Source organism: Idiotropiscis lumnitzeri, chromosome 12, assembly GCF_059441095.1.
Source record: "Idiotropiscis lumnitzeri isolate Australia: NSW breed Sydney's pygmy pipehorse chromosome 12, RoL_Ilum_1.0, whole genome shotgun sequence".
In the NCBI taxonomy this organism is placed as follows: Eukaryota; Metazoa; Chordata; class Actinopteri; order Syngnathiformes; family Syngnathidae; genus Idiotropiscis; species Idiotropiscis lumnitzeri.
The window spans coordinates 3,367,130-3,390,003 of NC_142402.1; the positions used below are offsets into that span (position 1 = coordinate 3,367,130).

At 45.1% G+C, this 22,874-nt stretch overlaps 9 non-coding genes across 9 annotated transcripts; 2 read left to right on the forward strand and 7 right to left on the reverse strand.

Moving 5' to 3' along the window:
- Window positions 1-2,173: 2,173 nt before the first annotated feature.
- trnap-agg (transfer RNA proline (anticodon AGG)) lies at window positions 2,174-2,245 on the reverse strand. Its single transcript has one exon. It is a non-coding gene; the product is annotated as a tRNA-Pro (tRNA).
- A 3,298-nt stretch (window positions 2,246-5,543) lies between these two features.
- Window positions 5,544-5,615, reverse strand: trnap-ugg (transfer RNA proline (anticodon UGG)). Its single transcript has one exon. It is a non-coding gene; the product is annotated as a tRNA-Pro (tRNA).
- Window positions 5,616-8,806: 3,191 nt separating this feature from the next.
- trnap-ugg (transfer RNA proline (anticodon UGG)) lies at window positions 8,807-8,878 on the reverse strand. The gene has a single exon. It is a non-coding gene; the product is annotated as a tRNA-Pro (tRNA).
- Window positions 8,879-11,028: 2,150 nt separating this feature from the next.
- On the forward strand, window positions 11,029-11,099 carry trnag-gcc (transfer RNA glycine (anticodon GCC)). Its single transcript has one exon. It is a non-coding gene; the product is annotated as a tRNA-Gly (tRNA).
- Window positions 11,100-12,282: 1,183 nt separating this feature from the next.
- Window positions 12,283-12,354, reverse strand: trnap-agg (transfer RNA proline (anticodon AGG)). The gene has a single exon. It is a non-coding gene; the product is annotated as a tRNA-Pro (tRNA).
- A 3,294-nt stretch (window positions 12,355-15,648) lies between these two features.
- On the reverse strand, window positions 15,649-15,720 carry trnap-ugg (transfer RNA proline (anticodon UGG)). The gene has a single exon. It is a non-coding gene; the product is annotated as a tRNA-Pro (tRNA).
- Window positions 15,721-18,902: 3,182 nt separating this feature from the next.
- Window positions 18,903-18,974, reverse strand: trnap-agg (transfer RNA proline (anticodon AGG)). Its single transcript has one exon. It is a non-coding gene; the product is annotated as a tRNA-Pro (tRNA).
- A 1,954-nt stretch (window positions 18,975-20,928) lies between these two features.
- trnag-gcc (transfer RNA glycine (anticodon GCC)) lies at window positions 20,929-20,999 on the forward strand. The gene has a single exon. It is a non-coding gene; the product is annotated as a tRNA-Gly (tRNA).
- A 1,192-nt stretch (window positions 21,000-22,191) lies between these two features.
- Window positions 22,192-22,263, reverse strand: trnap-ugg (transfer RNA proline (anticodon UGG)). Its single transcript has one exon. It is a non-coding gene; the product is annotated as a tRNA-Pro (tRNA).
- Window positions 22,264-22,874: the final 611 nt, after the last annotated feature.

Genomic DNA, 22,874 nt, shown 5'->3' on the forward strand with positions numbered 1-22,874 from the left:
TTTTCAGCTGTGTGGGCGTTCCTCCAGCGATCTTCTCGCGCCATGCCGTCAGCTGCTGCGAGACGCGCTGATTACACTGACTATATTGTGATTATAATAAATATCTTTCTATCACCACCTTTTTTCCCGTGTCTGCGTTTGGAGAGTCCTGCTCAACCCTCCAGCTCTGCTGGAGGATCATAACATTCACAGGCCACACCGGACGGCGTACCAGCAGGTAAAAGTCGAAGTAATTAAATAAATACAAAAAGAAGTAATTGAATAAATACGAAAATATTGGCTGGGGAATAAAAAATAAGTTTTAATAATAATTTGTTTTTTTTTGTTATAACATGAATTTCACACTCTCTCTCTCTACCCATATATATATATATATATATATATTTATTTATTTATTTTTAAGCATTTTTGAAGGTGCGCTGCTACTTCGCGGATTTTCAGTTTTCGCGGGTGGTCTCGGTCCCCATTAACCGCGATAACCGGGGTATTACTGTATACCCGTAGTCCAACGAGCCAAAGTGCTTGCCACAAAGTATCGAAATCAGTTAACTTTATAGATTGTAGTCATAATTAAAGTCAAGTGGTGGTGTTCCAACTATCAGAATCGCCACAGCTTAGTCTCATAATACTCAAATTTGGTATCTCACTGTAACATTATCAAACGTAATAAGGGTTTTCTCAATGTATTAATACAGGCGTGTATTATCGCAATGTATTGTTGGGGATCGTTCGTGCATCTTCCAGTATTTAATCGTTTCTGCAGAGTGATCTTACCGTTAAAGAAATGTATCGTTCACTTGATGCATTGCATACATGGCAAGAACGCTACATTTTAAGAAGGAAAAAACATGCATTATCAGGGCCAGATAAAACGTTTTCTATGGTGGACGTCTCTATTCTATTGGACAAGAAGTACTAATCATTGGTTGTTCAGTGGTAGAATTCTCGCTTGCCATCCGTGAGGCCCGAGTTCAATTCCCGGCCAATGCAATATGTTAGGCTGCGTGGTTACGCGTCAATTGCTATCATAATGTGTTGTCAGGCAGCGCCATCCCTGGTCTGTTCTCACCTGCGAATATGCCTTGTGTCGTAACAACTATGTCTGCGGTCACCCTCATTATTGGGGGCGGGGATACAAAACTGTCTACCAGTTTTTGGAATATCAATAACATTCCATTTTCTAATGTGGAGACCCTAGGCTATTTGTCAGAACCTGCTGATGTTTTTACAAATCCGCTTTTTGGCCAAATTTTAGCAATTGCTTTTAATCAGGAGGTTTTTTTTTTTTAGTTGCAGTAAATTATTGCAAGTTCTTTTAATGGGACTGATCAAATACAAGGTTGGACGTGCTTTAAAAGGATACTGATGGACGGGGACGCAGGACGATTATTCTATAAAGTAGAAAGTATGCAGATCGGGGATTTTCATTTAATTCTGATGAAAAGGAGAGAGTGGATGACACCCCGAGTCTTAACCTGACCAGAGGGGGAAACTGAGGTATTGTCAAGTGTTATGGGAAAAACTGTCACTTTTGGCTTGAGTGGACTTGGTACCTATCTGTAGGATTTCAGTTTTATCATGGTTAAGTTGCAGAAAATTGGATGAGAACCAATAATACATTTCGGGGAAGCAGTCAATAAATGGAGGAACCCGGAATAATGGCAGTTGATTATGTGGAGAGGTAGAGCTGAGTGTCATCTGCATAACAGTGGGAGTGTAGGTTTAGTTTGTGAAATATCTTGACAAGAGGTAGGGTATAGATAAAGAATGTCATGGAGTCTGTTCAGGAGGATGGTTTTAGAAATTGTATCGCAAGCTGCTATCAGATCAAAGAGGGTGAGAATGGTGATTAGGCCAGAGTCGGTTGCCGGTGATTTTGATCAGTGTTGTTTCTGTACTGTGGAGGGGTGGAAACTAGAGTAGAAATGTTCTAAGAGGTTGTAGGAGCTGATTTTGGACTGTAGCTAGGTAGCTAATGTCATTTCCAAGATTTTTGAAAAAAATGCGCGATTGGACCAAGGTTATTGAAATAATAAGGAACTCAAGCATTTTTTTGGGAGTGCTCGGGGTACAGTCTCAGTTTTGTTGTTTCATGTTAGTTTTTCCACCATCTCCCTGTATAGATTTGCATCAAAATTATGAGTTGACTAAGCGACCATACCGACTCTGAGATGGGCTCGTCCGGGATTTGAACCCGGGACCTCTCGCACCCTAAGCGAGAATCATACCCCTAGACCAACGAGCCACATTTAGCTGGGTAACTGACTGTTGGCCGCAAGCCTTCATCGACACTAAGACCCCGGATTTGAACCTGGAACCTCTCCCAACCAACCCTGAATTTACACTAAGAACCTGTTTGGATTTGAACGAGAAACCACTCACAACCATACCCAGAGCCAAATGAGCCACCTCCAATTGATGACATGCTCGTACCAGCGAAGAACCATTCCTATCAGTACGGAAGATTCAGGTGAACTCAAAGTAATCCAGTGTAATGATGGTCTTGTTTTGGATTTGAAAGAGGGTCCTCAGTGAGAATTACAGTAATACCCCGCTACTTCGCGGTTCACCTTTCGCGGCTTCAGTGCTTCGCGGGTCTAAAAAATATTCGGAGGCATTGTAGTTTCGCCGAGCGGCACGAGGGGGCGCTGGAGCGGTTAGACGGCCGGCGTGCGCCGAAGAGGAGAGTGGACGAAGAAGAGAGTGGACGAAGAAGAGCAAGTTCCCCCGGACACGATTGGTGGCGACGTTTCGCGCGGTTCGGACCGTACCAGAGTTCCGGCCGGCGTGCGTGGCAGTTAAGCCGTAGAGGAGCACCTTCCCCGAGCACGGGCGGTGTCAATCGGCCCCTAGGTTTAACCGAATGGAAGCTCCGGAGGAGGAGGGCATGCTCGCGTCACAGTAAGCCGTAGTGGAGCACCTTCCCCGGGCACGGGCGGTTCCAAGCGGCCCCTAAGTTTAACCGAATGGAAGCTCCGGAGGGGGAGGGCATGCTCGTGTCACAGTAAGCCGTAGAGGAGCACCTTCCCCGGGCACGGGCGGTTCCAAGCGGCCCCTAAGTTTAACCGAATGGAAGCTCCGGAGGAGGAGGGCATGCTCGCGTCACAGTAAGCCGAAGAGGAGCACCGTCCCCGGGCACGGGCGGTTCCAAGCGGCCCCTAAGTTTAACCGAATGGAAGCTCCGGAGGAGGAGGGCGGGCGTGTGTCACAGTTAAGCCGAATAGGAGCACCTCTTCCGCCCGGGCAGGAGCGGAGCGTGAGGCTGTCAGTTATGAATGAATAAATAAATAAATGAAGAATGCCACCTTTCATTTCACTGTCATGATCCGTGCCTGTCATGCCGCGTGTGTTTTTGTTTTTTCAGCTGTGTGGGCGTTCCTCCAGCGATCTTCTCGCGCCATGCCGTCAGCTGCTGCGAGACGCGCTGATTACACTGACTATATTGTGATTATAATAAATATCTTTCTATCACCACCTTTTTTCCCGTGTCTGCGTTTGGAGAGTCCTGCTCAACCCTCCAGCTCTGCTGGAGGATCATAACATTCACAGGCCACACCGGACGGCGTACCAGCAGGTAAAAGTCGAAGTAATTAAATAAATACAAAAAGAAGTAATTGAATAAATACGAAAATATTGGCTGGGGAATAAAAAATAAGTTTTAATAATAATTTGGTTTTTTTTGTTATAACATGAATTTCACACTCTCTCTCTCTACCCATATATATATATATATATATATATATATATTTATTTATTTATTTTTAAGCATTTTTGAAGGTGCGCTGCTACTTCGCGGATTTTCAGTTTTCGCGGGTGGTCTCGGTCCCCATTAACCGCGATAACCGGGGTATTACTGTATACCCGTAGTCCAACGAGCCAAAGTGCTTGCCACAAAGTATCGAAATCAGTTAACTTTATAGATTGTAGTCATAATTAAAGTCAAGTGGTGGTGTTCCAACTATCAGAATCGCCACAGCTTAGTCTCATAATACTCAAATTTGGTATCTCACTGTAACATTATCAAACGTAATAAGGGTTTTCTCAATGTATTAATACAGGCGTGTATTATCGCAATGTATTGTTGGGGATCGTTCGTGCATCTTCCAGTATTTAATCGTTTCTGCAGAGTGATCTTACCGTTAAAGAAATGTATCGTTCACTTGATGCATTGCATACATGGCAAGAACGCTACATTTTAAGAAGGAAAAAACATGCATTATCAGGGCCAGATAAAACGTTTTCTATGGTGGACGTCTCTATTCTATTGGACAAGAAGTACTAATCATTGGTTGTTCAGTGGTAGAATTCTCGCTTGCCATCCGTGAGGCCCGAGTTCAAATCCCGGCCAATGCAATATGTTAGGCTGCGTGGTTACGCGTCAATTGCTATCATAATGTGTTGTCAGGCAGCGCCATCCCTGGTCTGTTCTCACCTGCGAATATGCCTTGTGTCGTAACAACTATGTCTGCGGTCACCCTCATTATTGGGGGCGGGGATACAAAACTGTCTACCAGTTTTTGGAATATCAATAACATTCCATTTTCTAATGTGGAGACCCTAGGCTATTTGTCAGAACCTGCTGATGTTTTTACAAATCCGCTTTTTGGCCAAATTTTAGCAATTGCTTTTAATCAGGAGGTTTTTTTTTTTAGTTGCAGTAAATTATTGCAAGTTCTGTTAATGGGACTGATCAAATACAAGGTTGGACGTGCTTTAAAAGGATACTGATGGACGGGGACGCAGGACGATTATTCTATAAAGTAGAAAGTATGCAGATCGGGGATTTTCATTTAATTCTGATGAAAAGGAGAGAGTGGATGACACCCCGAGTCTTAACCTGACCAGAGGGGGAAACTGAGGTATTGTCAAGTGTCATGGGAAAAACTGTCACTTTTGGCTTGAGTGGACTTGGTACCTATCTGTAGGATTTCAGTTTTATCATGGTTAAGTTGCAGAAAATTGGATGAGAACCAATAATACATTTCGGGGAAGCAGTCAATAAATGGAGGAACCCGGAATAATGGCAGTTGATTATGTGGAGAGGTAGAGCTGAGTGTCATCTGCATAACAGTGGGAGTGTAGGTTTAGTTTGTGAAATATCTTGACAAGAGGTAGGGTATAGATAAAGAATGTCATGGAGTCTGTTCAGGAGGATGGTTTTTGAAATTGTATCGCAAGCTGCTATCAGATCAAAGAGGGTGAGAATGGTGATTAGGCCAGAGTCGGTTGCCGGTGATTTTGATCTGTGTTGTTTCTGTACTGTGGAGGGGTGGAAACTAGAGTAGAAATGTTCTAAGAGGTTGTAGGAGCTGATTTTGGACTGTAGCTAGGTAGCTAATGTAATTTCCAAGATTTTTGAAAAAAATGTGCGATTGGACCAAGGTTATTGAAATTATAAGGAACTCAAGCATTTTTTTGGGAGTATTCAGGGTACAGTCTCAGTTTTGTTGTTTCATGTTAGTTTTTCCAGCATCTCCCTGTATAGATTTGCATCAAAATTATAAGCTGACTAAGAGACTGGGCGACCATACCGACACTGAGATGGGCTCGTCCAGGATTTGAACCCGGGACCTCTCGCACCCAAAGCGAGAATCATACCCCTAGACCAACGAGCCACGTTTAGCTGGCTAACTGACTGTTGGCCGCAAGCCTTCATCGACACTAAGACCCCGGAATTGAACCTGGAACCTCTCCCAACCAACCCTGAATTTACACTAAGAACCTGTTTGGATTTGAACGAGAAACCACTCACAACCATACCCAGAGCCAAATGAGCCACCTCCAATTGATGACATGCTCGTACCAGCGAAGAACCATTCCTATCAGTACGGAAGATTCAGGTGAACTCAAAGTAATCCAGTGTAATGATGGTCTTGTTTTGGATTTGAAAGAGGGTCCTCAGTGAGAATTACAGTAATACCCCGCTACTTCGCGGTTCACCTTTCGCGGCTTCAGTGCTTCGCGGGTCTAAAAAATATTCGGAGGCATTGTAGTTTCGCCGAGCGGCACGAGGGGGCGCTGGAGCGGTTAGACGGCCGGCGTGCGCCGAAGAGGAGAGTGGACGAAGAAGAGAGTGGACGAAGAAGAGCAAGTTCCCCCGGACACGATTGGTGGCGACGTTTCGCGCGGTTCGGACCGTACCAGAGTTCCGGCCGGCGTGCGTGGCAGTTAAGCCGTAGAGGAGCACCTTCCCCGAGCACGGGCGGTGTCAATCGGCCCCTAAGTTTAACCGAATGGAAGCTCCGGAGGAGGAGGGCATGCTCGCGTCACAGTAAGCCGTAGTGGAGCACCTTCCCCGGGCACGGGCGGTGTCAAGCGGCCCCTAAGTTTAACCGAATGGAAGCTCCGGAGGAGGAGGGCATGCTCGCGTCACAGTAAGCCGAAGAGGAGCACCGTCCCCGGGCACGGGCGGTTCCAAGCGGCCCCTAAGTTTAACCGAATGGAAGCTCCGGAGGAGGAGCGCATGCTCGCGTCACAGTAAGCCGAATAGGAGCACCTCTTCCGCCCGGGCAGGAGCGGAGCGTGAGGCTGTCAGTTATGAATGAATAAATATATAAATGAAGAATGCCACCTTTCATTTCACTGTCATGATCCGTGCCTGTCATGCCGCGTGTGTTTTTGTTTTTTCAGCTGTGTGGGCGTTCCTCCAGCGATCTTCTCGCGCCATGCCGTCAGCTGCTGCGAGACGCGCTGATTACACTGACTATATTGTGATTATAATAAATATCTTTCTATCACCACCTTTTTCCCCGTGTCTGCGTTTGGAGAGTCCTGCTCAATCCTCCAGCTCTGCTGGAGGATCATAACATTCACAGGGCACACCGGATGGCATACCAGCAGGTAAAAGTCGAAGTAATTAAATAAATACAAAAAGAAGTAATTGAATAAATACGAAAATAATGGCTGGGGAATAAAAAATAAGTTTTAATAATAATTTGTTTTTTTTTTGTTATAACATGAATTTCACTCTCTCTCTCTCTACCCATATATATATATATATATATATTTATTTTATTTTTTTTATTTAAGCATTTTTGAAGGTGCGCCGCTACTTCGCGGATTTTCAGTTTTCGCGGGTGGTCTCGGTCCCCATTAACCGCGATAACCGGGGTATTACTGTATACCCGTAGTCCAACGAGCCAAAGTGCTTGCCACAAAGTATCGAAATCAGTTAACTTTATAGATTGTAGTCATAATTAAAGTCAAGTGGTGGTGTTCCAACTATCAGAATCGCCACAGCTTAGTCTCATAATACTCAAATTTGGTATCTCACTGTAACATTATCAAACGTAATTAGGGTTTTCTCAATGTATTAATACAGGCGTGTATTATCGCAATGTATTGTTGGGGATCGTTCGTGCATCTTCCAGTATTTAATCGTTTCTGCAGAGTGATCTTACCGTTAAAGAAATGTATCGTTCACTTGATGCATTGCATACATGGCAAGAACGCTACATTTTAAGAAGGAAAAAACATGCATTATCAGGGCCAGATAAAACGTTTTCTATGGTGGACGTCTCTATTCTATTGGACAAGAAGTACTAATCATTGGTTGTTCAGTGGTAGAATTCTCGCTTGCAATGCGTGAGGCCCGAGTTCAATTCCCGGCCAATGCAATATGTTAGGCTGCGTGGTTACGCGTCAATTGCTATCATAATGTGTTGTCAGGCAGCGCCATCCCTGGTCTGTTCTCACCTGCGAATATTCCTTGTGTCATAACAACTATGTCTGCGGTCACCCTCATTATTGGGGGTGGGGATACAAAACTGTCTACCAGTTTTTGGAATATCAATAACATTCCATTTTCTAATGTGGAGACCCTAGGCTATTTGTCAGAACCTGCTGATGTTTTTACAAATCCGCTTTTTGGCCAAATTTTAGCAATTGCTTTTAATCAGGAGGTTTTTTTTTTTAGTTGCAGTAAATTATTGCAAGTTCTGTTAATGGGACTGATCAAATACAAGGTTGGACGTGCTTTAAAAGAATACTGATGGACGGGGACGCAGGACGATTATTCTATAAAGTAGAAAGTATGCAGATCGGGGATTTTCATTTAATTCTAATGAAAAGGAGAGAGTGGATGACACCCCGAGTCTTAACCTGACCAGAGGGGGAAACTGAGGTATTGTCAAGTGTCATGGGAAAAACTGTCACTTTTGGCTTGAGTGGACTTGGTACCTATCTGTAGGATTTCAGTTTTATCATGGTGAAGTTGCAGAAAATTGGATGAGAACCAATAATACATTTCGGGGAAGCAGTCAATAAATGGAGGAACCCGGAATAATGGCAGTTGATTATGTGGAGAGGTAGAGCTGAGTGTCATCTGCATAACAGTGGGAGTGTAGGTTTAGTTTGTGAAATATCTTGACAAGAGGTAGGGTATAGATAAAGAATGTCATGGAGTCTGTTCAGGAGGATGGTTTTAGAAATTGTATCGCAAGCTGCTATCAGATCAAAGAGGGTGAGAATGGTGATTAGGCCAGAGTTGGTTGCCGGTGATTTTGATCAGTGTTGTTTCTGTACTGTGGAGGGGTGGAAACTAGAGTAGAAATGTTCTAAGAGGTTGTAGGAGCTGATTTTGGACTGTAGCTAGGTAGCTAATGTCATTTCCAAGATTTTTGAAAAAAATGTGCGATTGGACCAAGGTTATTGAAATTATAAGGAACTCAATTATTTTTTTGGGAGTATTCAGGGTACAGTCTCAGTTTTGTTGTTTCATGTTAGTTTTTCAAGGATCTCCCTGTATAGATTTGCATCAAAATTATAAGTTGACTAAGAGACTGGGCGACCATACCGACACTGAGATGGGCTCGTCCGGGATTTGAACCCGGGATCTCTCGCACCCAAAGCGAGAATCATACCCCTAGACCAACGAGCCACGTTTAACTGGTTAACTGCCTGTTGGCCGCAAGCCTTCATCGACACTAAGACCCCGGATTTGAACCTGGAACCTCTCCCAACCAACCCTGAATTTACACTAAGAACCTGTTTGGATTTGAACGAGAAACCACTCACAACCATACCCAGAGCCCAATGAGCCACCTCCAATTGATGACACGCTCGTACCAGCGAAGAACCATTCCTATCAGTACGGAAGATTCAGGTGAACTCAAAATAATCCAGTGTAATGATGGTCTTGTTTTGGATTTGAAAGAGGGTCCTCAGTGAGAATTACAGTAATACCCCACTACTTCGCGGTTCACCTTTCGCGGCTTCAGTGCTTCGCGGGTCTAAAAAATATTCGGAGGCATTGTAGTTTCGCCGAGCGGCACGAGGGGGCGCTGGAGCGGTTAGACGGCCGGCGTGCGCCGAAGAGGAGAGTGGACGAAGAAGAGAGTGGACGAAGAATAGCAAGTTCCCCCGGACACGATTGTTGGCGACGTTTCGCGCGGTTCGGACCGTACCAGAGTTCCGGCCGGCGTGCGTGGCAGTTAAGCCGTAGAGGAGCACCTTCCCCGAGCACGGGCGGTGTCAATCGGCCCCTAAGTTTAACCGAATGGAAGCTCCGGAGGAGGAGGGCATGCTCGCGTCACATTAAGCCGTAGAGGAGCACCTTTCCCGGGCACGGGCGGTGTCAATCGGCCCCTAAGTTTAACCGAATGGAAGCTCCGGAGGAGGAGGGCATGCTCGCGTCACAGTAAGCCGTAGAGGAGCACCTTTCCCGGGCACGGGCGGTTCCAAGCGGCCCCTAAGTTTAACCGAACGGAAGCTCCGGAGGAGGAGGGCATGCTCGCGTCACAGTAAGCCGTAGAGGAGCACCTTCCCCGGGCACGGGCGGTTCCAAGCGGCCCCTAAGTTTAACCGAATGGAAGCTCCGGAGGCGGAGGGCATGCTCGCGTCACAGTAAGCCGAAGAGGAGCACCTTCCCCGGGCACGGGCGGTTCCAAGCGGCCCCTAAGTTTAACCGAACGGAAGCTCCGGAGGAGGAGGGCAGGCGTGTGTCACAGTTAAGCCGAATAGGAGCACCTCTTCCGCCCGGGCAGGAGCGGAGCGTGAGGCTGTCAGTTATGAATGAATAAATAAATAAATGAATAATGCCACATTTCATTTCACTGTCATGATCCGTGCCTGTCATGCCGCGTGTGTTTTTGTTTTTTCAGCTGTGTGGGCGTTCCTCCAGCGGTCGTCTCGCGCCATGCCTTCAGCTGCTGCGAGACGCGCTGATTACACTGACTATATTGTGATTATAATAAATATCTTTGTATAACCACCTTTTTTCCCGTGTCTGCGTTTGGAGAGTCCTGCTCATTCCTCCAGCTCTGCTGGAGGATCATAACATTCACAGGGCACACCGGACGGTGTACCAGCAGGTAAAAGTCGAAGTAATTAAATAAATACAAAAAGAAGTAATTGAATAAATACGAAAATAATGGCTGGGGAATAAAAAATAAGTTTTAATAATATTTTTTTTTTTTGTTATAACATGAATTTCACTCTCTCTCTCTCTACCCATATATATATATATATATATATATATATATATATATATTTTTTTTTTTTTTTTTATTTAAGCATTTTTGAAGGTGCGCCGCTACTTCGCGGATTTTCAGTTTTCGCGGGTGGTCTCGGTCCCCATTAACCGCGATAACCGGGGTATTACTGTATACCCGTAGTCCAACAAGCCAAAGTGCTTGCCACAAAATATCGAAATCAGTTAACTTCATTGATTGTAGTCATAATTAATGTCAAGTGGTGGTGTTCCAACTATCAGAATCGCCACAGCTTAGTCTCATAATACTCAAATTTGGTATCTCACTGTAACATTATCAAACGTAATTAGGGTTTTCTCAATGTATTAATACAGGCGCGTATTATCGCAATGTATTGTTGGGGATCGTTCGTGCATCTTCCAGTATTTAATCGTTTCTGCAGAGTGATCTTACCGTTAAAGAAATGTATCGTTCACTTGATGCATTGCATACATGGCAAGAACGCTACATTTTAAGAAGGAAAAAACATGCATTATCAGGGCCAGATAAAACGTTTTCTATGGTGGACGTCTCTATTCTATTGGACAAGAACTATTAAGCATTGGTTGTTCAGTGGTAGAATTCTCGCTTGCCATGCGTGAGGCCCGAGTTCAATTCCCGGCCAATGCAATATGTTAGGCTGCGTGGTTACGCGTCAATTGCTATCATAATGTGTTGTCAGGCAGCGCCATCCCTGGTCTGTTCTCACCTGCGAATATGCCTTGTGTCATAACAACTATGTCTGCGGTCACCCTCATTATTGGGGGCGGGCATACAAAACTGTCTACCAGTTTTTAGAATATCAATAACATCCCATTTTCTAATGTGGAGACCCTAGGCTATTTGTCAGAACCTGCTGATGTTTTTACAAATCCGCTTTTTGGCCTAATTTTAGCAATTGCTTTTAATCAGGAGGTTTTTTCTTTTTAGTTGCAGTAAATTATTGCAAGTTCTGTTAATGGGACTGATCAAATACAAGGTTGGACGTGCTTTAAAAGGATACTGATGGACGGGGACGCAGGACGATTATTCTATAAAGTAGAAAGTATGCAGATCGGGGATTTTCATTTAATTCTGATGAAAAGGAGAGAGTGGATGACACCCCGAGTCTTAACCTGACCAGAGGTGGAAACTGAGGTATTGTCAAGTGTCATGGGAAAAACTGTCACTTTTGGTTTGAGAGGACTTGGTACCTATCTGTAGGATTTCAGTTTTATCATTGTTAAGTTGCAGAAAATTGGATGAGAACCAATAATAAATTTCGGGGAAGCAGTCAATAAATGGAGGAACCCGGAATAATGGCAGTTGATTATGTGGAGAGGTAGAGCTGAGTGTCATCTGCATAACAGTGGGAGTGTAGGTTTAGTTTGTGAAATATCTTGACAAGAGGTAGGGTATAGATAAAGAATGTCATGGAGTCTGTTCAGGAGGATGGTTTTAGAAATTGTATCGCAAGCTGCTATCAGATCAAAGAGGGTGAGAATGGTGATTAGGCCAGAGTCGGTTGCCGGTGATTTTGATCAGTGTTGTTTCTGTACTGTGGAGGGGTGGAAACTAGAGTAGAAATGTTCTAAGAGGTTGTAGGAGCTGATTTTGGACTGTAGCTAGGTAGCTAATGTCATTTCCAAGATTTTTGAAAAAAATGCGCGATTGGACCAAGGTTATTGAAATAATAAGGAACTCAAGCATTTTTTTGGGAGTGCTCGGGGTACAGTCTCAGTTTTGTTGTTTCATGTTAGTTTTTCCACCATCTCCCTGTATAGATTTGCATCAAAATTATGAGTTGACTAAGCGACCATACCGACTCTGAGATGGGCTCGTCCGGGATTTGAACCCGGGACCTCTCGCACCCTAAGCGAGAATCATACCCCTAGACCAACGAGCCACATTTAGCTGGGTAACTGACTGTTGGCCGCAAGCCTTCATCGACACTAAGACCCCGGATTTGAACCTGGAACCTCTCCCAACCAACCCTGAATTTACACTAAGAACCTGTTTGGATTTGAACGAGAAACCACTCACAACCATACCCAGAGCCAAATGAGCCACCTCCAATTGATGACATGCTCGTACCAGCGAAGAACCATTCCTATCAGTACGGAAGATTCAGGTGAACTCAAAGTAATCCAGTGTAATGATGGTCTTGTTTTGGATTTGAAAGAGGGTCCTCAGTGAGAATTACAGTAATACCCCGCTACTTCGCGGTTCACCTTTCGCGGCTTCAGTGCTTCGCGGGTCTAAAAAATATTCGGAGGCATTGTAGTTTCGCCGAGCGGCACGAGGGGGCGCTGGAGCGGTTAGACGGCCGGCGTGCGCCGAAGAGGAGAGTGGACGAAGAAGAGAGTGGACGAAGAAGAGCAAGTTCCCCCGGACACGATTGGTGGCGACGTTTCGCGCGGTTCGGACCGTACCAGAGTTCCGGCCGGCGTGCGTGGCAGTTAAGCCGTAGAGGAGCACCTTCCCCGAGCACGGGCGGTGTCAATCGGCCCCTAGGTTTAACCGAATGGAAGCTCCGGAGGAGGAGGGCATGCTCGCGTCACAGTAAGCCGTAGTGGAGCACCTTCCCCGGGCACGGGCGGTTCCAAGCGGCCCCTAAGTTTAACCGAATGGAAGCTCCGGAGGAGGAGGGCATGCTCGTGTCACAGTAAGCCGTAGAGGAGCACCTTCCCCGGGCACGGGCGGTTCCAAGCGGCCCCTAAGTTTAACCGAATGGAAGCTCCGGAGGAGGAGGGCATGCTCGCGTCACAGTAAGCCGAAGAGGAGCACCGTCCCCGGGCACGGGCGGTTCCAAGCGGCCCCTAAGTTTAACCGAATGGAAGCTCCGGAGGAGGAGGGCGGGCGTGTGTCACAGTAAAGCCGAATAGGAGCACCTCTTCCGCCCGGGCAGGAGCGGAGCGTGAGGCTGTCAGTTATGAATGAATAAATAAATAAATGAAGAATGCCACCTTTCATTTCACTGTCATGATCCGTGCCTGTCATGCCGCGTGTGTTTTTGTTTTTTCAGCTGTGTGGGCGTTCCTCCAGCGATCTTCTCGCGCCATGCCGTCAGCTGCTGCGAGACGCGCTGATTACACTGACTATATTGTGATTATAATAAATATCTTTCTATCACCACCTTTTTTCCCGTGTCTGCGTTTGGAGAGTCCTGCTCAACCCTCCAGCTCTGCTGGAGGATCATAACATTCACAGGCCACACCGGACGGCGTACCAGCAGGTAAAAGTCGAAGTAATTAAATAAATACAAAAAGAAATAATTGAATAAATACGAAAATATTGGCTGGGGAATAAAAAATAAGTTTTAATAATAATTTGGTTTTTTTTGTTATAACATGAATTTCACACTCTCTCTCTCTACCCATATATATATATATATATATATTTATTTATTTATTTATTTTTAAGCATTTTTGAAGGTGCGCTGCTACTTCGCGGATTTTCAGTTTTCGCGGGTGGTCTCGGTCCCCATTAACCGCGATAACCGGGGTATTACTGTATACCCGTAGTCCAACGAGCCAAAGTGCTTGCCACAAAGTATCGAAATCAGTTAACTTTATAGATTGTAGTCATAATTAAAGTCAAGTGGTGGTGTTCCAACTATCAGAATCGCCACAGCTTAGTCTCATAATACTCAAATTTGGTATCTCACTGTAACATTATCAAACGTAATAAGGGTTTTCTCAATGTATTAATACAGGCGTGTATTATCGCAATGTATTGTTGGGGATCGTTCGTGTATCTTCCAGTGTTTAATCGTTTCTGCAGAGTGATCTTACCGTTAAAGAAATGTATCGTTCACTTGATGCATTGCATACATCGCAAGAACGCTACATTTTAAGAAGGAAAAAACATGCATTATCAGGGCCAGATAAAACGTTTTCTATGGTGGACGTCTCTATTCTATTGGACAAGAAGTACTAATCATTGGTTGTTCAGTGGTAGAATTCTCGCTTGCCATGCGTGAGGCCTGAGTTCAATTCCCGGCCAATGCAATATGTTAGGCTGCGTGGTTACGTGTCAATTGCTATCACAATGTGTTGTCAGGCAGCGCCATCCCTGGTCTGTTCTCACCTGCGAATATGCCTTGTGTCATAACAACTATGTCTGCGGTCACCCTCATTATTGGGGGCGGGGATACAAAACTGTCTACCAGTTTTTAGAATATCAATAACATTCCATTTTCTAATGTGGAGACCCTAGGCTATTTGTCAGAACCTGCTGATGTTTTTACAAATCCGCTTTTTGGCCAAATTTTAGCAATTGCTTTTAATCAGGAGGTTTTTTTTTTTAGTTGCAGTAAATTATTGCAAGTTCTGTTAATGGGACTGATCAAATACAAGGTTGGACGTGCTTTAAAAGGATACTGATGGACGGGGACGCAGGACGATTATTCTATAAAGTAGAAAGTATGCAGATCGGGGATTTTCATTTAATTCTGATGAAAAGGAGAGAGTGGATGACACCCCGAGTCTTAACCTGACCAGAGGGGGAAACTGAGGTATTGTCAAGTGTCATGGGAAAAACTGTCACTTTTGGCTTGAGTGGACTTGGTACCTATCTGTAGGATTTCAGTTTTATCATGGTTAAGTTGCAGAAAATTGGATGAGAACCAATAATACATTTCGGGGAAGCAGTCAATAAATGGAGGAACCCGGAATAATGGCAGTTGATTATGTGGAGAGGTAGAGCTGAGTGTCATCTGCATAACAGTGGGAGTGTAGGTTTAGTTTGTGAAATATCTTGACAAGAGGTAGGGTATAGATAAAGAATGTCATGGAGTCTGTTCAGGAGGATGGTTTTAGAAATTGTATCGCAAGCTGCTATCAGATCAAAGAGGGTGAGAATGGTGATTAGGCCAGAGTCGGTTGCCGGTGATTTTGATCTGTGTTGTTTCTGTACTGTGGAGGGGTGGAAACTAGAGTAGAAATGTTCTAAGAGGTTGTAGGAGCTGATTTTGGACTGTAGCTAGGTAGCTAATGTAATTTCCAAGATTTTTGAAAAAAATGTGCGATTGGACCAAGGTTATTGAAATTATAAGGAACTCAAGCATTTTTTTGGGAGTATTCAGGGTACAGTCTCAGTTTTGTTGTTTCATGTTAGTTTTTCCAGCATCTCCCTGTATAGATTTGCATCAAAATTATAAGCTGACTAAGAGACTGGGCGACCATACCGACACTGAGACGGGCTCGTCCAGGATTTGAACCCGGGACCTCTCGCACCCAAAGCGAGAATCATACCCCTAGACCAACGAGCCACGTTTAGCTGGCTAACTGACTGTTGGCCGCAAGCCTTCATCGACACTAAGACCCCGGATTTGAACCTGGAACCTCTCCCAACCAACCCTGAATTTACACTAAGAACCTGTTTGGATTTGAACGAGAAACCACTCACAACCATACCCAGAGCCAAATGAGCCACCTCCAATTGATGACATGCTCGTACCAGCGAAGAACCATTCCTATCAGTACGGAAGATTCAGGTGAACTCAAAGTAATCCAGTGTAATGATGGTCTTGTTTTGGATTTGAAAGAGGGTCCTCAGTGAGAATTACAGTAATACCCCGCTACTTCGCGGTTCACCTTTCGCGGCTTCAGTGCTTCGCGGGTCTAAAAAATATTCGGAGGCATTGTAGTTTCGCCGAGCGGCACGAGGGGGCGCTGGAGCGGTTAGACGGCCGGCGTGCGCCGAAGAGGAGAGTGGACGAAGAAGAGAGTGGACGAAGAAGAGCAAGTTCCCCCGGACACGATTGGTGGCGACGTTTCGCGCGGTTCGGACCGTACCAGAGTTCCGGCCGGCGTGCGTGGCAGTTAAGCCGTAGAGGAGCACCTTCCCCGAGCACGGGCGGTGTCAATCGGCCCCTAAGTTTAACCGAATGGAAGCTCCGGAGGAGGAGGGCATGCTCGCGTCACAGTAAGCCGTAGTGGAGCACCTTCCCCGGGCACGGGCGGTGTCAAGCGGCCCCTAAGTTTAACCGAATGGAAGCTCCGGAGGAGGAGGGCATGCTCGCGTCACAGTAAGCCGAAGAGGAGCACCGTCCCCGGGCACGGGCGGTTCCAAGCGGCCCCTAAGTTTAACCGAATGGAAGCTCCGGAGGAGGAGCGCATGCTCGCGTCACAGTAAGCCGAATAGGAGCACCTCTTCCGCCCGGGCAGGAGCGGAGCGTGAGGCTGTCAGTTATGAATGAATAAATATATAAATGAAGAATGCCACCTTTCATTTCACTGTCATGATCCGTGCCTGTCATGCCGCGTGTGTTTTTGTTTTTTCAGCTGTGTGGGCGTTCCTCCAGCGATCTTCTCGCGCCATGCCGTCAGCTGCTGCGAGACGCGCTGATTACACTGACTATATTGTGATTATAATAAATATCTTTCTATCACCACCTTTTTTCCCGTGTCTGCGTTTGGAGAGTCCTGCTCAACCCTCCAGCTCTGCTGGAGGATCATAACATTCACAGGGCACACCGGACGGCGTACCAGCAGGTAAAAGTCGAAGTAATTAAATAAATACAAAAATAAGTAATTGAATAAATACGAAAATAATGGCTGGGGAATAAAAAATAAGTTTTAATAATAATTTGTTTTTTTTTGTTATAACATGAATTTCACACTCTCTCTCTCTACCCATATATATATATATATATATATATATTTATTTATTTATTTTTAAGCATTTTTGAAGGTGCGCCGCTACTTCGCGGATTTTCAGTTTTCGCGGGTGGTCTCGGTCCCCATTAACCGCTATAACCGGGGTATTACTGTATACCCGTAGTCCAACGAGCCAAAGTGCTTGCCACAAAGTATCGAAATCAGTTAACTTTATTGATTGTAGTCATAATTAAAGTCAAGTGGTGGTGTTCCAACTATCAGAATCGCCACAGTTTAGTCTCATAATAATCAAATTTGGTATCTCACTGTAACATTATCAAACGTAATTAGGGTTTTCTCAATGTATTAATACAGGCGCGTATTATCGCAATGTATTGTTGGGGATCGTTCGTGCATCTTCCAGTATTTAATCGTTTCTGCAGAGTGATCTTACCGTTAAAGAAATGTATCGTTCACTTGATGCATTGCATACATGGCAAGAACGCTACATTTTAAGAAGGAAAAAACATGCATTATCAGGGCCAGATAAAACGTTTTCTATGGTGGACGTCTCTATTCTATTGGACAAGAAGTACTAAACATTGGTTGTTCAGTGGTAGAATTCTCGCTTGCCTTGCGTGAGGCCCGAGTTCAATTCCCGGCCAATGCAATATGTTAGGCTGCGTGGTTACGCGTCAATTGCTATCATAATGTGTTGTCAGGCAGCGCCATCCCTGGTCTGTTCTCACCTGCGAATATGCCTTGTGTCGTAACAACTATGTCTGCGGTCACCCTCATTATTGGGGGCGGGGATACAAAACTGTCTACCAGTTTTTGGAATATCAATAACATTCCATTTTCTAATGTGGAGACCCTAGGCTATTTGTCAGAACCTGCTGATGTTTTTACAAATCCGCTTTTTGGCCTAATTTTAGCAATTGCTTTTAATCAGGAGGTTTTTTTTTTTAGTTGCAGTAAATTATTGCAAGTTCTGTTAATGGGACTGATCAAATACAAGGTTGGACGTGCTTTAAAAGGATACTGATGGACGGGGACGCAGGACGATTATTCTATAAAGTAGAAAGTATGCAGATCGGGGATTTTCATTTAATTCTGATGAAAAGGAGAGAGTGGATGACACCCCGAGTCTTAACCTGACCAGAGGGGGAAACTGAGGTATTGTCAAGTGTCATGGGAAAAACTGTCACTTTTGGCTTGAGTGGACTTGGTACCGATCTGTAGGATTTCAGTTTTATCATGGTTAAGTTGCAGAAAATTGGATGAGAACCAATAATACATTTCGGGGAAGCAGTCAATAAATGGAGGAACCCGGAATAATGGCAGTTGATTATGTGGAGAGGTAGAGCTGAGTGTCATCTGCATAACAGTGGGAGTGTAGGTTTAGTTTGTGAAATATCTTGACAAGAGGTAGGGTATAGATAAAGAATGTCTTGGAGTCTGTTCAGGAGGATGGTTTTAGAAATTGTATCGCAAGCTGCTATCAGATCAAAGAGGGTGAGAATGGTGATTAGGCCAGAGTCGGTTGCCGGTGATTTTGATCAGTGTTGTTTCTGTACTGTGGAGGGGTGGAAACTAGAGTAGAAATGTTCTAAGAGGTTGTAGGAGCTGATTTTGGACTGTAGCTAGGTAGCTAATGTCATTTCCAAGATTTTTGAAAAAAATGCGCGATTGGACCTAGGTTATTGAAATTATAAGGAACTCAAGCATTTTTTTGGGAGTACTCGGGTTACAGTCTCAGTTTTGTTGTTTCATGTTAGTTTTTCCACCATCTCCCTGTATAGATTTGCATCAAAATTATGAGTTGACTAAGCGACCATACCGACACTGAGATGGGCTCGTCCGGGATTTGAACCCGGGACCTCTCGCACCCTAAGCGAGAATCATACCCCTAGACCAACGAGCCACGTTTAGCTGGGTAACTGACTGTTGGCCGCAAGCCTTCATCGACACTAAGACCCCGGATCTGAACCTGGAACCTCTCCCAACCAACCCTGAATTTACACTTAGAACCTGTTTGGATTTGAACGAGAAACCACTCACAACCATACCCAGAGCCCAATGAGCCACCTCCAATTGATGACATGCTCGTACCAGCGAAGAACCATTCCTATCAGTACGGAAGATTCAGGTGAACTCAAAGTAATCCAGTGTAATGATGGTCTTGTTTTGGATTTGAAAGAGGGTCCTCAGTGAGAATTACAGTAATACCCCGCTACTTCGCGGTTCACCTTTCGCGGCTTCAGTGCTTCGCGGGTCTAAAAAATATTCGGAGGCATTGTAGTTTCGCCGAGCGGCACGAGGGGGCGCTGGAGCGGTTAGACGGCCGGCGTGCGCCGAAGAGGAGAGTGGACGAAGAAGAGAGTGGACGAAGAAGAGAGTGGACGAAGAAGAGCAAGTTCCCCCGGACACGATTGGTGGCGACGTTTTGCGCGGTTCGGACCGTACCAGAGTTCCGGCCGGCGTGCGTGGCAGTTAAGCCGTAGAGGAGCACCTTCCCCGAGCACGGGCGGTGTCAATCGGCCCCTAAGTTTAACCGAATGGAAGCTCCGGAGGAGGAGGGCATGCTCGCGTCACAGTAAGCCGTAGTGGAGCACCTTCCCCGGGCACGGGCGGTGTCAAGCGGCCCCTAAGTTTAACCGAATGGAAGCTCCGGAGGAGGAGGGCATGCTCGCGTCACAGTAAGCCGAAGAGGAGCACCGTCCCCGGGCACGGGCGGTTCCAAGCGGCCCCTAAGTTTAACCGAATGGAAGCTCCGGAGGAGGAGCGCATGCTCGCGTCACAGTAAGCCGAATAGGAGCACCTCTTCCGCCCGGGCAGGAGCGGAGCGTGAGGCTGTCAGTTATGAATGAATAAATATATAAATGAAGAATGCCACCTTTCATTTCACTGTCATGATCCGTGCCTGTCATGCCGCGTGTGATTTTGTTTTTTCAGCTGTGTGGGCGTTCCTCCAGCGATCTTCTCGCGCCATGCCGTCAGCTGCTGCGAGACGCGCTGATTACACTGACTATATTGTGATTATAATAAATATCTTTCTATCACCACCTTTTTTCCCGTGTCTGCGTTTGGAGAGTCCTGCTCAATCCTCCAGCTCTGCTGGAGGATCACAACATTCACAGGGCACACCGGATGGCGTACCAGCAGGTAAAAGTCGAAGTAATTAAATAAATACAAAAAGAAGTAATTGAATAAATACGAAAATAATGGCTGGGGAATAAAAAAGAAGTTTTAATAATAATTTGTTTTTTTTTTGTTATAACATGAATTTCACTCTCTCTCTCTCTACCCATATATATATATATATATATATATATATATTTATTTTATTTTTTTTATTTAAGCATTTTTGAAGGTGCGCCGCTACTTCGCGGATTTTCAGTTTTCGCGGGTGGTCTCGGTCCCCATTAACCGCGATAACCGGGGTATTACTGTATACCCGTAGTCCAACGAGCCAAAGTGCTTGCCACAAAGTATCGAAATCAGTTAACTTTATTGATTGTAGTCATAATTAAAGTCAAGTGGTGGTGTTCCAACTATCAGAATCGCCACAGCTTAGTCTCATAATACTCAAATTTGGTATCTCACTGTAACATTATCAAACGTAATTAGGGTTTTCTCAATGTATTAATACAGGCGCGTATTATCGCAATGTATTGTTGGGGATCGTTCGTGCATCTTCCAGTATTTAATCGTTTCTGCAGAGTGATCTTACCGTTAAAGAAATGTATCGTTCACTTGATGCATTGCATACATGGCAAGAACGCTACATTTTAAGAAGGAAAAAACATGCATTATCAGGGCCAGATAAAACGTTTTCTATGGTGGACGTCTCTATTCTATTGGACAAGAAGTACTAAGCATTGGTTGTTCAGTGGTAGAATTCTCGCTTGCCATGCGTGAGGCCCGAGTTCAATTCCCGGCCAATGCAATATGTTAGGCTGCGTGGTTAAGTGTCAATTGCTATCATAATGTGTTGTCAGGCAGCGCCATCCCTGGTCTGTTCTCACCTGCGAATATGCCTTGTGTCATAACAACTATGTCTGCGGTCACCCTCATTAATGGGGACGGGGATACAAAACTGTCTACCAGTTTTTAGAATATCAATAACATTCCATTTTCTAATGTGGAGACCCTAGGCTATTTGTCAGAACCTGCTGATGTTTTTACAAATCCGCTTTTTGGCCTAATTTTAGCAATTGCTTTTAATCAGGAGGTTTTTTTTTTTTTAGTTGCAGTAAATTATTGCAAGTTCTGTTAATGGGACTGATCAAATACAAGGTTGGACGTGCTTTAAAAAGATACTGATGGACGGGGACGCAGGACGATTATTCTATAAAGTAGAAAGTATGCAGATCGGGGATTTTCATTTAATTCTGATGAAAAGGAGAGAGTGGATGACACCCCGAGTCTTAACCTGACCAGAGGGGGAAACTGAGGTATTGTCAAGTGTCATGGGAAAAACTGTCACTTTTGGCTTGAGTGGACTTGGTACCTATCTGTAGGATTTCAGTTTTATCATGGTTAAGTTGCAGAAAATTGGATGAGAACCAATAATACATTTCGGGGAAGCAGTCAATAAATGGAGGAACCCGGAATAATGGCAGTTGATTATGTGGAGAGGTAGAGCTGAGTGTCATCTGCATAACAGTGGGAGTGTAGGTTTAGTTTGTGAAATATCTTGACAAGAGGTAGGGTATAGATAACTTATGTCTAGGAGTCTGTTCAGGAGGATGGTTTTAGAAATTGTATCGCAAGCTGCTATCAGATCAAAGAGGGTGAGAATGGTGATTAGGCCAGAGTCGGTTGCCGGTGATTTTGATCAGTGTTGTTTCTGTACTGTGGAGGGGTGGAAACTAGAGTAGAAATGTTCTAAGAGGTTGTAGAAGCTGATTTTGGACTGTAGCTAGGTAGCTAATGTCATTTCCAAGATTTTTGAAAAAAATGCGCGATTGGACCAAGGTTATTGAAATTATAAGGAACTCAAGCATTTTTTTGGGAGTACTCGGGGTACAGTCTCAGTTTTGTTGTTTCATGTTAGTTTTTCCACCATCTTCCTGTATAGATTTGCATCAAAATTATAAGTTGACTAAGAGACTGGGCGACCATACCGACACTGAGATGGGCACGTCCGGGATTTGAACCCGGGACCTCTCGCACCCAAAGCGAGAATCATACCCCTAGACCAACGAGCCACGTTTAGCTGGGTAACTGACTGTTGGCCGCAAGCCTTCATCGACACTAAGACCCCGGATTTGAACCTGGAACCTCTCCCAACCAACCCTGAATTTACACTAAGAACCTGTTTGGATTTGAACGAGAAACCACTCACAACCATACCCAGAGCCAAATGAGCCACCTCCAATTGATGACATGCTCGTACCAGCGAAGAACCATTCCTATCAGTACGGAAGATTCAGGTGAACTCAAAGTAATCCAGTGTAATGATGGTCTTGTTTTGGATTTGAAAGAGGGTGCTCAGTGAGAATTACAGTAATACCCCGCTACTTCGCGGTTCACCTTTCGCGGCTTCAGTGCTTCGCGGGTCTAAAAAATATTCGGAGGCATTGTAGTATCGCCGAGCGGCACGAGGGGGCGCTGGAGCGGTTAGACGGCCGGCGTGCGCCGAAGAGGAGAGTGGACGAAGAAGAGAGTGGACGAAGAAGAGAGTGGACGAAGAAGAGCAAGTTCCCCCGGACACGATTGGTGGCGACGTTTCGCGCGGTTCGGACCGTACCAGAGTTCCGGCCGGCGTGCGTGGCAGTTAAGCCGTAGAGGAGCACCTTCCCCAAGCACGGGCGGTGTC